Source organism: Euphorbia lathyris, chromosome 4 (genome assembly GCF_963576675.1).
Source record: "Euphorbia lathyris chromosome 4, ddEupLath1.1, whole genome shotgun sequence".
NCBI lineage: Eukaryota > Viridiplantae > Streptophyta > Magnoliopsida > Malpighiales > Euphorbiaceae > Euphorbia > Euphorbia lathyris.
In genome coordinates, this window is record NC_088913.1 from 80,378,886 (window position 1) to 80,383,976 (window position 5,091).

A 5,091-nucleotide genomic window follows, 5' to 3' on the forward strand; every position below is an offset into this window, starting at 1 on the left:
GAACACTTTAGAAGATTACATTTAATCACTCTAGCATTTACACAGGAATAGAAGATGGGTGTAAGATCTCTTTTTGTATCTAAGTGCTTTTGTATATTTTCTCTCTTATACTTTTTGTTTTTGTCAATCGGCAATGATCCAAGGATTTTGATTGTCCTTATAGAGGAGAAAATCTAGAATCAGATTGTTTTGAAATGATGTAGCCGTTAATGTTAAAACGGCTCTTTTAGGAGACAGCCTCTGGTCAGCTTCAGAATTCTCAGGCCAATCCTTTTCCTCTGATTTCTTCAGATGACAGGGTTGTCATTATCTTGCAGACTTGTCTTTTTGTGCCAGTTGTCCTTTACCAATAATCCATTGACCCATACATCTCGGAATGTGTCCTTTGCGTTATTTCAAGGAATCAATTATTGGCGCAGAGGGATGGCAATCATTATCTTCTAGTGAACGACTCTTTTTATGATGTCCTGAAGATTCACCCAGCTTCTACTGCGTTATTCATTGTCTTTGGCATCTTTAATGCTGAGTTCACTTTTAGTTGGCTCAACTTTGTAAGACAATTGTTTCGACGGCTTCTCATGCTGAGTTCTATCTTACTTAGCTCTATTGGACTATAAACCTCAACCTTTTGATGCTGAGTTCGATTCTACTCAACTTGATCATGAGACTTCTATACTTAGCTTGTTCTGTCATCTCATGCTGACTTTGTCCTGTTTTACTTTTATATCTATTTATATTTATATTTATACTCAACATTGAACAAACGGATTAGTACAATTAAAATAAAGCACTTAAATTTGATTGTCTCTTAATCATGGATGAGTTTGTCAAATCAAAATCTTGTGGAAAGGTGTTTCAACAGTTTTTACGTTTGATTGATTACGAGTTTGATTAATAAAGCGTGTCGCACCCTGGCTTCCGGTTTTCGGCAGGTCGGGGTGCGTGGCCGGCTCGATCCGCTTTTCGTTTTTTAAAGTTTCGAGTCGCCACCAATCATCACTTGAAAATACGTGTTTGGGTGTGATTGGTCGCCCTATTTGTTCAGATTGACTCTGTATGGTTTGGTTTTGATAAGGATGATCTTCGAAGAGATTTAGGTTCGTTTTTCCCGTTACGTGTATGGAAGAGATGTGATCTCACCCTACCCCGCCCGACGTATCGGTACTATTATGATATTATGTGTTTACTATTTGTTTTGCTTCGAATTGTTGATATAAACCAGATACTCGTGTATTTTGGGGTTATTGGTTTAGATTTATTTTAATTTGAGATTACGTATATAATATACACGTAATCGTATTTATCGAATTAAAATCTAATTTTACCATAGTACATCACATATACCATATGTAAAATATAAATTTTAATAAGGAATATTTAAATGTATTATTAAATTTTAATGACATTTTCATATCAATTCGAATTAACTTGGTTATTTTATTGATTAGAAATAACATCTCTAGTTTATTATTTTATTTTGAACCACGTATATCACATACACGTGATCGAGTTAATTTTACGTATATCACATATACGTTAAGAAATATTATGGATATACAATTAAATTCAAATGGCAATTTTTATGTTAATTTGAATTAGTTTGATTGATTTTCATTGGTTCGAGATAACATTTCGAATTTTATTTTTTTGAATCACGTATATTACATACACGTGATCTTATTTTAAATTACATATAATTATGAACATACTATTTAATATACAACTTAAATCAAAGTAATTAAGATAAGATAAATTAAAAATTTGATTTAGTGAAAATTAAAATGTAACCAACCCGAAATAAATAAATCAATCTAACTAATTAAATGTTTACAATTGAATCGGACTAATTAAAAATTTATTCTAGGTTAATTCTAAATAAGACAATAATTGAATACACATACATATTCAAATTAACTTAATTGATTTGGACAAATCTTACTAAGGTTTATGAAAATAAAGTTTAAAAAAGAGAGTGTATATATGCAGGTGGAGTTAATTGAACTTATTCTAAACAAGTAGGGACCTAATCAAAATAATTAAAATAATGGGGCAGAATTTACAAATCAGTAAAACGTGAGGAGGATAAGGTGTAATTCGAAGGGGTACTTTTGGAATAGAAAATTATAGGGTATATATTTGAATATTAGGGTTTTATTTTATTTACTTACAGCCACCCTCTCTTCCTTTCTTCTTCTAACGAAAGATTGCAGATCAGACCCCCCATGACTTCAATGGCTTCTTTCCTCCTTCACTGGTGGTTCCATTTTGCTCTGGCCGCCTCTATTCTTCTCATTTCTTTCTCCTCTTCTTCCTCTGGATATTTGAAGACAGATCCATAGCAGCCGCCTCTGTCTCCTCGACCTCCGGCTGCTTCGCATGTCCGCCATTCCAGTCTGCTCTTCGTTGCGACGCCATTGACACGGTAATAATCCCGTTTCTCATCTCCTTCTTAGTTTTCTTCTCTTCCTTTTTACTTTTTCGTTCTCTTGTTTGCATGTCTCCGATTTGTATTTTTTCGTGTAGATCTGCTCGTTGTGAACATCAATGATGATGGTCAAAAGTGGACGGAGGAAGACCGGTGGAAGACCGGTGGAAGACGGCGGTGGATTCCGGTGGAGTACGGTGATTAGAGATACTTCTTACGGGTTCTGATGAACGAAGGTCGCAGTGACTGTAGGCGGTGGAAGATCTGGAAAACAGAAATGGAAAACAAAGTACACATATATTTTGGATTAAGGTTGATTTTCGTTTAGCCTTTTCTTTGCATTATTCTTAGTTTTCTTCTCTTCCAAACCAAATTATTTACAACAAATGGTTTTGCTTCTTCTATTATTAAGGTGCAAATCCAGGAGCCCTACCCCTAACTTATCTATCAATCGATTTCATTTTCTTTTTATTGAAGCTCATTTGCTTTACTTGTCATTTACAGGAAACAAAACAAAGGGGTAAAAATCAAGAAGATTATCAACACAAAAAGGAACAAACACGTGAGGGAAGAATATGCTTTTGTTTCCTTTATTCTTTAATCTGCTATTGTATTCTTTTTGGTTTTTTGTTTTAACACAAAATAAAATTTGAGTGGTCATGAACAATACTATCCCTTTGGAAACGAAAAATGATTTTTTTAGAAAGTGAAAGATGATCTATTAGTTGGTTATTTTAGGAAAAAAGGGTTTTATAAAGAGAAACCTTTTGATTTTGAACCCATCGTTTTTTACATTTAAGCATAGTCTCAAAGAGTCTAAAAGAAAGGTTTTTTTATGAACTGAAACCTAATAAAGTTTGTATTTAAACAAGTAAAGGAGTAGTATATAAATGACTAAATATAAAGGGATTTGTGAACTCAGATCATCTTAAATTATACAAGCCAAACTGATATCAGTTCGGGATCAACAATGCTGATCTTTATACATACCTTAAGCTCTATTTTATTGAAAAAAAAACGAACAGTAATAATGAAACAAAATAACAGATATAAAGAACAGAAACAAAGAAGCAGATATGGAAGGGTAGAAATATCTATTGATGATTAACATGAAAAAATACAGACTAAAAAGAATTGGCCCCTCCTAATGCTTATTATCTCTCTAAGATTCGGGGCCCTTTACAATGGGGAGGGGACCCTCTATTTATAGGGAAATGAAGACTTAATGACTAAGTTTTGGCTAAAATGACCTTGCTGCCCCTGGATATTTCTGAGTTCTTGTTAACATCTTGATGAGAAAGTTTGGGCAGAAAAAGACCTCATTATCCTTGGAAGTTTCTGGAATTTCTGTTGAGAATTGTTGCTATATGTGCTAACTGGGCCTGCTGATCTGGAATGGGCCTACTGATGCTGATTTCGGCCTGTAATGCTGAATTTGGCTTGTTGAGCTGGATGGACCCGGATTGGATTTTGAATTATTTTTGACCCGAACAGATGTCGTTGAACTTGTACGGATAAAACCCGAGCTTTGGAATTTGTTGACTTGGATAATAACCCGTGCTCTGAAATTTGTTGGACTTGTATAAATAATATCCCGAACCTCAGATTTGTTGGACTTGCACCGAAATTGGATCGCTTGATCACTTGAATATGGTTCGGTCACCTCTTGAAGTACTGTTGAATGGTCTTCAACTTTAAAGCATATATTTGACATTGACGAGCGGGTTTTCGGATCCACCAAAATTAATGAAAAATAGAAATAACTAAATAAATATTTATAATAATAATAATAATATAATATAATATTTATTCGTTAACAAAGTTTCATTTTTAAGCGTTCGTTTGTCGTTAGTTTGACACAATTTATTATTTAGAAATCAATTATATTCTAAACGTTTCATTATAATATAAATCGTAACCAAAGTCAATATTAACTTTAATATACGATATTACATCACAATTCACAATTCAGACTATAGACGCTTTTAAATATAATTAGCGACAAATAAATAAACATTGAAATATTAATCTGATTAGTTGACACTTGAACTTTAATTAATAAATTATAACTCATATTTAAGCAAATTCAATTTTATTCAAAATACGAGGAACCTATCTCGAATAAAATTCATAATAGGTTAAAATTGTATCTTAATTCTATTAAGTCACATTTTGAATATAATTCGGTATTTTACCGATTTACATCGAAAAATGACAAATTAGCTTTAATAACACAATTTTCTTCTTGATAAATTACTTTCGAGATAATACTGTATATTCTGAATAATTTATGATTTGTTCAAATTTTGAGTCGAATTTATAAAAAACTTAAAAATAGGTCCGGACAAAAATGGGTATCTACAGCTGCCCCCCTTTGTATATCTCCATTGAAAATGGAGTATACAAAGTAGATCGAGATACCCATTTTGGCGAGTTTATTATACAACAAAATTAAAAAGGGATAGAGATGAATATTTGCGGTCTCCCCGCTCCTGTTTGATTTTTGTTTTGGATGATTGTATATCTGAAACGATTGAAGTGTTTAGGAGTGACTTTGACCGGCCATTCTTCGGGACGGATGGATGTTGTGACTATCTTATTCTTCTGGTCGAACTGCTAAGATAGCCACATGTTGCTTCGAGACGTCCTCGTCGATGCGTCTTACT

The 5,091-nt window shown here is 33.1% G+C and overlaps 1 long non-coding RNA gene across 1 annotated transcript; it reads left to right on the forward strand.

Moving 5' to 3' along the window:
• The first annotated feature begins 2,180 nt into the window (after window positions 1-2,180).
• LOC136227339 (uncharacterized) lies at window positions 2,181-3,226 on the forward strand. Its single transcript, XR_010688015.1, has 3 exons — window positions 2,181-2,422; window positions 2,524-2,737; window positions 2,930-3,226. It is a non-coding gene; the product is annotated as an uncharacterized lncRNA (long non-coding RNA).
• Window positions 3,227-5,091: the final 1,865 nt, after the last annotated feature.